General features: G+C 46.8%; 12 non-coding genes and 14 pseudogenes across 12 annotated transcripts; all 26 read right to left on the bottom strand.

Moving 5' to 3' along the window:
* Positions 1-25: 25 nt before the first annotated feature.
* Positions 26-144, bottom strand: LOC146255739 (5S ribosomal RNA). The gene has a single exon (XR_014730860.1). It is a non-coding gene; the product is annotated as a 5S ribosomal RNA (ribosomal RNA).
* A 178-nt stretch (positions 145-322) lies between these two features.
* LOC146255738 (5S ribosomal RNA) lies at positions 323-441 on the bottom strand (annotated as a pseudogene).
* Positions 442-619: 178 nt separating this feature from the next.
* On the bottom strand, positions 620-737 carry LOC146255737 (5S ribosomal RNA; annotated as a pseudogene).
* Positions 738-909: 172 nt separating this feature from the next.
* On the bottom strand, positions 910-1,028 carry LOC146255736 (5S ribosomal RNA). The gene has a single exon (XR_014730819.1). It is a non-coding gene; the product is annotated as a 5S ribosomal RNA (ribosomal RNA).
* A 178-nt stretch (positions 1,029-1,206) lies between these two features.
* LOC146255735 (5S ribosomal RNA) lies at positions 1,207-1,324 on the bottom strand (annotated as a pseudogene).
* Positions 1,325-1,496: 172 nt separating this feature from the next.
* On the bottom strand, positions 1,497-1,615 carry LOC146255734 (5S ribosomal RNA; annotated as a pseudogene).
* A 176-nt stretch (positions 1,616-1,791) lies between these two features.
* LOC146255733 (5S ribosomal RNA) lies at positions 1,792-1,910 on the bottom strand. The gene has a single exon (XR_014730834.1). It is a non-coding gene; the product is annotated as a 5S ribosomal RNA (ribosomal RNA).
* A 184-nt stretch (positions 1,911-2,094) lies between these two features.
* Positions 2,095-2,213, bottom strand: LOC146255732 (5S ribosomal RNA). Its single transcript, XR_014731299.1, has one exon. It is a non-coding gene; the product is annotated as a 5S ribosomal RNA (ribosomal RNA).
* A 170-nt stretch (positions 2,214-2,383) lies between these two features.
* LOC146255731 (5S ribosomal RNA) lies at positions 2,384-2,502 on the bottom strand. The gene has a single exon (XR_014730556.1). It is a non-coding gene; the product is annotated as a 5S ribosomal RNA (ribosomal RNA).
* A 176-nt stretch (positions 2,503-2,678) lies between these two features.
* Positions 2,679-2,797, bottom strand: LOC146255730 (5S ribosomal RNA). The gene has a single exon (XR_014730674.1). It is a non-coding gene; the product is annotated as a 5S ribosomal RNA (ribosomal RNA).
* Positions 2,798-2,973: 176 nt separating this feature from the next.
* On the bottom strand, positions 2,974-3,092 carry LOC146255729 (5S ribosomal RNA; annotated as a pseudogene).
* Positions 3,093-3,270: 178 nt separating this feature from the next.
* Positions 3,271-3,388, bottom strand: LOC146255728 (5S ribosomal RNA; annotated as a pseudogene).
* Positions 3,389-3,560: 172 nt separating this feature from the next.
* On the bottom strand, positions 3,561-3,679 carry LOC146255727 (5S ribosomal RNA). The gene has a single exon (XR_014730555.1). It is a non-coding gene; the product is annotated as a 5S ribosomal RNA (ribosomal RNA).
* Positions 3,680-3,855: 176 nt separating this feature from the next.
* LOC146255726 (5S ribosomal RNA) lies at positions 3,856-3,974 on the bottom strand (annotated as a pseudogene).
* A 168-nt stretch (positions 3,975-4,142) lies between these two features.
* Positions 4,143-4,260, bottom strand: LOC146255725 (5S ribosomal RNA; annotated as a pseudogene).
* Positions 4,261-4,432: 172 nt separating this feature from the next.
* Positions 4,433-4,551, bottom strand: LOC146255724 (5S ribosomal RNA). Its single transcript, XR_014730818.1, has one exon. It is a non-coding gene; the product is annotated as a 5S ribosomal RNA (ribosomal RNA).
* A 166-nt stretch (positions 4,552-4,717) lies between these two features.
* On the bottom strand, positions 4,718-4,835 carry LOC146255723 (5S ribosomal RNA; annotated as a pseudogene).
* Positions 4,836-5,007: 172 nt separating this feature from the next.
* Positions 5,008-5,126, bottom strand: LOC146255722 (5S ribosomal RNA; annotated as a pseudogene).
* Positions 5,127-5,304: 178 nt separating this feature from the next.
* On the bottom strand, positions 5,305-5,424 carry LOC146255721 (5S ribosomal RNA; annotated as a pseudogene).
* Positions 5,425-5,606: 182 nt separating this feature from the next.
* Positions 5,607-5,725, bottom strand: LOC146255720 (5S ribosomal RNA). Its single transcript, XR_014731298.1, has one exon. It is a non-coding gene; the product is annotated as a 5S ribosomal RNA (ribosomal RNA).
* A 172-nt stretch (positions 5,726-5,897) lies between these two features.
* Positions 5,898-6,016, bottom strand: LOC146255719 (5S ribosomal RNA; annotated as a pseudogene).
* Positions 6,017-6,192: 176 nt separating this feature from the next.
* LOC146255718 (5S ribosomal RNA) lies at positions 6,193-6,311 on the bottom strand. The gene has a single exon (XR_014731297.1). It is a non-coding gene; the product is annotated as a 5S ribosomal RNA (ribosomal RNA).
* Positions 6,312-6,479: 168 nt separating this feature from the next.
* LOC146255717 (5S ribosomal RNA) lies at positions 6,480-6,598 on the bottom strand. The gene has a single exon (XR_014731296.1). It is a non-coding gene; the product is annotated as a 5S ribosomal RNA (ribosomal RNA).
* Positions 6,599-6,764: 166 nt separating this feature from the next.
* LOC146255716 (5S ribosomal RNA) lies at positions 6,765-6,883 on the bottom strand. Its single transcript, XR_014731295.1, has one exon. It is a non-coding gene; the product is annotated as a 5S ribosomal RNA (ribosomal RNA).
* A 168-nt stretch (positions 6,884-7,051) lies between these two features.
* On the bottom strand, positions 7,052-7,169 carry LOC146255715 (5S ribosomal RNA; annotated as a pseudogene).
* A 174-nt stretch (positions 7,170-7,343) lies between these two features.
* LOC146255714 (5S ribosomal RNA) lies at positions 7,344-7,462 on the bottom strand (annotated as a pseudogene).
* Between the last annotated feature and the right edge of the window lie 38 nt (positions 7,463-7,500).

The following is a 7,500-nucleotide window of genomic DNA, read 5'->3' as shown; positions in this document are numbered from 1 at the left end:
CAGTTTCTAAGTGAAAGAGCAAAAGAGCATACAGCACCTGGTATTCCCAGGCGGTCTCCCATCCAAGTACTAACCAGGCCCAACCCTGCTTAGCTTCCGAGATCAGACGAGATCAGGCGTTGCCAGGCTGGTATGGCCGTACAAAATAAGTTGACAACCATAGGCTACTTATCCATATACAGATTTAGCAATTGACAATGCAAGGTGGTCTCTCTCTCTCTCTCTCTCTCTCGTGTCAAAATGAAAACAGCTTCCAGCCCCTTTCATGAAGGACTACTTGTGCATATTGCAAGATTTCAGTTTCTAAGTGAATGAGCAAAAGAGCATACAGCACCTGGTATTCCCAGGCGGTCTCCCATCCAAGTACTAACCAGGCCCGACCATGCTTAGCTTCCGAGATCAGACGAGATCGGGCGTTGCCAGGCTGGTATAGCCGTACAAAATAAGTTGACAACCATAGGCTACTTATCCATATACAGATTTAGCAATTGACAATGCAAGGTGGTCTCTCTCTCTCTCTCTCTCTCTCGTGTCAAAATGAAAACAGCTTCCAGCCCCTTTCATGAAGGACTACTTGTGCATATTGCAAGATTTCAGTTTCTAAGTGAATGAGCAAAAGAGCATACAGCACCTGGTATTCCCAGGCGGTCTCCCATCCAAGTACTAACCAGGCCCGACCCTGCTTAGCTCCGAGATCAGACGAGATCGGGCGTTGCCAGGCTGGTATGGCCGTACGAAATAAGTTGACAACCATAGGCTACTTATCCATATACAGATTTAGCAATTGACAATGCAAGGTGGTCTCTCTCTCTCTCTCTCGTGTCAAAATGAAAACAGCTTCCAGCCCCTTTCATGAAGGACTACTTGTGCATATTGCAAGATTTCAGTTTCTAAGTGAATGAGCAAAAGAGCATACAGCACCTGGTATTCCCAGGCGGTCTCCCATCCAAGTACTAACCAGGCCCGACCCTGCTTAGCTTCCGAGATCAGACGAGATCGGGCGTTGCCAGGCTGGTATAGCCGTACAAAATAAGTTGACAACCATAGGCTACTTATCCATATACAGATTTAGCAATTGACAATGCAAGGTGGTCTCTCTCTCTCTCTCTCTCTCTCGTGTCAAAATGAAAACAGCTTCCAGCCCCTTTCATGAAGGACTACTTGTGCATATTGCAAGATTTCAGTTTCTAAGTGAATGAGCAAAAGAGCATACAGCACCTGGTATTCCCAGGCGGTCTCCCATCCAAGTACTAACCAGGCCCGACCCTGCTTAGCTCCGAGATCAGACGAGATCGGGCGTTGCCAGGCTGGTATGGCCGTACGAAATAAGTTGACAACCATAGGCTACTTATCCATATACAGATTTAGCAATTGACAATGCAAGGTGGTCTCTCTCTCTCTCTCTCGTGTCAAAATGAAAACAGCTTCCAGCCCCTTTCATGAAGGACTACTTGTGCATATTGCAAGATTTCAGTTTCTAAGTGAATGAGCAAAAGAGCATACAGCACCTGGTATTCCCAGGCGGTCTCCCATACAAGTACTAACCAGGCCCGACCATGCTTAGCTTCCGAGATCAGACGAGATCGGGCGTTGCCAGGCTGGTATGGCCGTACAAAATACGTTGACAACCATAGGCTACTTATCCATATACAGATTTAGCAATTGACAATGCAAGGTAGTCTCTCTCTCTCTCTCTCTCTCGTGTCAAAATGAAAACAGCTTCCAGCCCCTTTCATGAAGGACTACTTGTGCATATTGCAAGATGTCAGTTTCTAAGTGAATGAGCAAAAGAGCATACAGCACCTGGTATTCCCAGGCGGTCTCCCATCCAAGTACTAACCAGGCCCGACCCTGCTTAGCTTCCGAGATCAGACGAGATCGGGCGTTGCCAGGCTGGTATGGCCGTACTAAATAAGTTGACAACCATAGGCTACTTATCCATATACAGAATTAGCAATTGACAATGCAAGGTAGTCTCTCTCTCTCTCTCTCTCTCTCTCTCTCGTGTCAAAATGAAAACAGCTTCCAGCCCCTTTCATGAAGGACTACTTGTGCATATTGCAAGATGTCAGTTTCTAAGTGAATGAGCAAAAGAGCATACAGCACCTGGTATTCCCAGGCGGTCTCCCATCCAAGTACTAACCAGGCCCGACCCTGCTTAGCTTCCGAGATCAGACGAGATCGGGCGTTGCCAGGCTGGTATGGCCGTACGAAATAAGTTGACAACCATAGGCTACTTATCCATATACAGATTTAGCAATTGACAATGCAAGGTGGTCTCTCTCTCTCTCTCGTGTCAAAATGAAAACAGCTTCCAGCCCCTTTCATGAAGGACTACTTGTGCATATTGCAAGATTTCAGTTTCTAAGTGAATGAGCAAAAGAGCATACAGCACCTGGTATTCCCAGGCGGTCTCCCATCCAAGTACTAACCAGGCCCGACCCTGCTTAGCTTCCGAGATCAGACGAGATCGGGCGTTGCCAGGCTGGTATGGCCATACGAAATAAGTTGACAACCATAGGCTACTTATCCATATACAGATTTAGCAATTGACAATGCAAGGTGGTCTCTCTCTCTCTCTCTCTCTCGTGTCAAAATGAAAACAGCTTCCAGCCCCTTTCATGAAGGACTACTTGTGCATATTGCAAGATTTCAGTTTCTAAGTGAAAGAGCAAAAGAGCATACAGCACCTGGTATTCCCAGGCGGTCTCCCATCCAAGTACTAACCAGGCCCAACCCTGCTTAGCTTCCGAGATCAGACGAGATCAGGCGTTGCCAGGCTGGTATGGCCGTACGAAATAAGTTGACAACCATAGGCTACTTATCCATATACAGATTTAGCAATTGACAATGCAAGGTGGTCTCTCTCTCTCTCTCTCTCTCGTGTCAAAATGAAAACAGCTTCCAGCCCCTTTCATGAAGGACTACTTGTGCATATTGCAAGATTTCAGTTTCTAAGTGAATGAGCAAAAGAGCATACAGCACCTGGTATTCCCAGGCGGTCTCCCATCCAAGTACTAACCAGGCCCGACCATGCTTAGCTTCCGAGATCAGACGAGATCGGGCGTTGCCAGGCTGGTATAGCCGTACAAAATAAGTTGACAACCATAGGCTACTTATCCATATACAGATTTAGCAATTGACAATGCAAGGTGGTCTCTCTCTCTCTCTCTCTCTCTCGTGTCAAAATGAAAACAGCTTCCAGCCCCTTTCATGAAGGACTACTTGTGCATATTGCAAGATTTCAGTTTCTAAGTGAATGAGCAAAAGAGCATACAGCACCTGGTATTCCCAGGCGGTCTCCCATCCAAGTACTAACCAGGCCCGACCCTGCTTAGCTCCGAGATCAGACGAGATCGGGCGTTGCCAGGCTGGTATGGCCGTACGAAATAAGTTGACAACCATAGGCTACTTATCCATATACAGATTTAGCAATTGACAATGCAAGGTGGTCTCTCTCTCTCTCTCTCGTGTCAAAATGAAAACAGCTTCCAGCCCCTTTCATGAAGGACTACTTGTGCATATTGCAAGATTTCAGTTTCTAAGTGAATGAGCAAAAGAGCATACAGCACCTGGTATTCCCAGGCGGTCTCCCATCCAAGTACTAACCAGGCCCGACCCTGCTTAGCTTCCGAGATCAGACGAGATCGGGCGTTGCCAGGCTGGTATGGCCATACGAAATAAGTTGACAACCATAGGCTACTTATCCATATACAGATTTAGCAATTGACAATGCAAGGTGGTCTCTCTCTCTCTCTCTCTCTCGTGTCAAAATGAAAACAGCTTCCAGCCCCTTTCATGAAGGACTACTTGTGCATATTGCAAGATTTCAGTTTCTAAGTGAATGAGCAAAAGAGCATACAGCACCTGGTATTCCCAGGCGGTCTCCCATCCAAGTACTAACCAGGCCCGACCATGCTTAGCTTCCGAGATCAGACGAGATCGGGCGTTGCCAGGCTGGTATAGCCGTACAAAATAAGTTGACAACCATAGGCTACTTATCCATATACAGATTTAGCAATTGACAATGCAAGGTGGTCTCTCTCTCTCTCGTGTCAAAATGAAAACAGCTTCCAGCCCCTTTCATGAAGGACTACTTGTGCATATTGCAAGATTTCAGTTTCTAAGTGAATGAGCAAAAGAGCATACAGCACCTGGTATTCCCAGGCGGTCTCCCATCCAAGTACTAACCAGGCCCGACCCTGCTTAGCTCCGAGATCAGACGAGATCGGGCGTTGCCAGGCTGGTATGGCCGTACGAAATAAGTTGACAACCATAGGCTACTTATCCATATACAGATTTAGCAATTGACAATGCAAGGTGGTCTCTCTCTCTCTCTCTCGTGTCAAAATGAAAACAGCTTCCAGCCCCTTTCATGAAGGACTACTTGTGCATATTGCAAGATTTCAGTTTCTAAGTGAATGAGCAAAAGAGCATACAGCACCTGGTATTCCCAGGCGGTCTCCCATCCAAGTACTAACCAGGCCCGACCCTGCTTAGCTTCCGAGATCAGACGAGATCGGGCGTTGCCAGGCTGGTATAGCCGTACAAAATAAGTTGACAACCATAGGCTACTTATCCATATACAGATTTAGCAATTGACAATGCAAGGTGGTCTCTCTCTCTCGTGTCAAAATGAAAACAGCTTCCAGCCCCTTTCATGAAGGACTACTTGTGCATATTGCAAGATTTCAGTTTCTAAGTGAATGAGCAAAAGAGCATACAGCACCTGGTATTCCCAGGCGGTCTCCCATCCAAGTACTAACCAGGCCCGACCCTGCTTAGCTCCGAGATCAGACGAGATCGGGCGTTGCCAGGCTGGTATGGCCGTACGAAATAAGTTGACAACCATAGGCTACTTATCCATATACAGATTTAGCAATTGACAATGCAAGGTGGTCTCTCTCTCTCTCTCTCGTGTCAAAATGAAAACAGCTTCCAGCCCCTTTCATGAAGGACTACTTGTGCATATTGCAAGATTTCAGTTTCTAAGTGAATGAGCAAAAGAGCATACAGCACCTGGTATTCCCAGGCGGTCTCCCATCCAAGTACTAACCAGGCCCGACCATGCTTAGCTTCCGAGATCAGACGAGATCGGGCGTTGCCAGGCTGGTATAGCCGTACAAAATAAGTTGACAACCATAGGCTACTTATCCATATACAGATTTAGCAATTGACAATGCAAGGTGGTCTCTCTCTCTCTCTCTCTCTCTCGTGTCAAAATGAAAACAGCTTCCAGCCCCTTTCATGAAGGACTACTTGTGCATATTGCAAGATTTCAGTTTCTAAGTGAATGAGCAAAAGAGCATACAGCACCTGGTATTCCCCAGGCGGTCTCCCATCCAAGTACTAACCAGGCCCGACCCTGCTTAGCTTCCGAGATCAGACGAGATCGGGCGTTGCCAGGCTGGTATGGCCGTACGAAATAAGTTGACAACCATAGGCTACTTATCCATATACAGATTTAGCAATTGACAATGCAAGGTGGTCTCTCTCTCTCTCTCTCTCTCTCTCTCGTGTCAAAATGAAAACAGCTTCCAGCCCCTTTCATGAAGGACTACTTGTGCATATTGCAAGATGTCAGTTTCTAAGTGAATGAGCAAAAGAGCATACAGCACCTGGTATTCCCAGGCGGTCTCCCATCCAAGTACTAACCAGGCCCGACCCTGCTTAGCTTCCGAGATCAGACGAGATCGGGCGTTGCCAGGCTGGTATGGCCGTACGAAATAAGTTGACAACCATAGGCTACTTATCCATATACAGATTTAGCAATTGACAATGCAAGGTGGTCTCTCTCTCTCTCTCTCGTGTCAAAATGAAAACAGCTTCCAGCCCCTTTCATGAAGGACTACTTGTGCATATTGCAAGATTTCAGTTTCTAAGTGAATGAGCAAAAGAGCATACAGCACCTGGTATTCCCAGGCGGTCTCCCATCCAAGTACTAACCAGGCCCGACCATGCTTAGCTTCCGAGATCAGACGAGATCGGGCGTTGCCAGGCTGGTATAGCCGTACAAAATAAGTTGACAACCATAGGCTACTTATCCATATACAGATTTAGCAATTGACAATGCAAGGTGGTCTCTCTCTCTCTCTCTCTCTCGTGTCAAAATGAAAACAGCTTCCAGCCCCTTTCATGAAGGACTACTTGTGCATATTGCAAGATTTCAGTTTCTAAGTGAATGAGCAAAAGAGCATACAGCACCTGGTATTCCCAGGCGGTCTCCCATCCAAGTACTAACCAGGCCCGACCCTGCTTAGCTTCCGAGATCAGACGAGATCGGGCGTTGCCAGGCTGGTATGGCCGTACGAAATAAGTTGACAACCATAGGCTACTTATCCATATACAGATTTAGCAATTGACAATGCAAGGTGGTCTCTCTCTCTCTCGTGTCAAAATGAAAACAGCTTCCAGCCCCTTTCATGAAGGACTACTTGTGCATATTGCAAGATTTCAGTTTCTAAGTGAATGAGCAAAAGAGCATACAGCACCTGGTATTCCCAGGCGGTCTCCCATCCAAGTACTAACCAGGCCCGACCCTGCTTAGCTTCCGAGATCAGACGAGATCGGGCGTTGCCAGGCTGGTATGGCCGTACGAAATAAGTTGACAACCATAGGCTACTTATCCATATACAGATTTAGCAATTGACAATGCAAGGTAGTCTCTCTCTCTCGTGTCAAAATGAAAACAGCTTCCAGCCCCTTTCATGAAGGACTACTTGTGCATATTGCAAGATTTCAGTTTCTAAGTGAATGAGCAAAAGAGCATACAGCACCTGGTATTCCCAGGCGGTCTCCCATCCAAGTACTAACCAGGCCCGACCCTGCTTAGCTTCCGAGATCAGACGAGATCGGGCGTTGCCAGGCTGGTATGGCCGTACGAAATAAGTTGACAACCATAGGCTACTTATCCATATACAGATTCAGCAATTGACAATGCAAGGTGGTCTCTCTCTCTCTCGTGTCAAAATGAAAACAGCTTCCAGCCCCTTTCATGAAGGACTACTTGTGCATATTGCAAGATTTCAGTTTCTAAGTGAATGAGCAAAAGAGCATACAGCACCTGGTATTCCCAGGCGGTCTCCCATCCAAGTACTAACCAGCCCGACCCTGCTTAGCTTCCGAGATCAGACGAGATCGGACGTTGCCAGGCTGGTATGGCCGTACGAAATAAGTTGACAACCATAGGCTACTTATCCATATACAGATTTAGCAATTGACAATGCAAGGTAGTCTCTCTCTCTCTCTCTCTCGTGTCAAAATGAAAACAGCTTCCAGCCCCTTTCATGAAGGACTACTTGTGCATATTGCAAGATGTCAGTTTCTAAGTGAATGAGCAAAAGAGCATACAGCACCTGGTATTCCCAGGCGGTCTCCCATCCAATTACTAGCCAGGCCCGACCCTGCTTAGCTTCCGAGATCAGACGAGATCGGGCGTTGCCAGGCTGGTATGGCCGTACAAAATAAGTTGACAACCATAGGCTACTTATCCATATACAG

Source organism: Hypomesus nipponensis, chromosome 15 (genome assembly GCF_054491055.1).
Source record: "Hypomesus nipponensis isolate SF chromosome 15, ASM5449105v1, whole genome shotgun sequence".
Taxonomy (NCBI): Eukaryota; Metazoa; Chordata; class Actinopteri; order Osmeriformes; family Osmeridae; genus Hypomesus; species Hypomesus nipponensis.
Note: the sequence above shows the minus strand (reverse complement) of the source record. Positions and strands in the feature narration are given on the sequence as shown.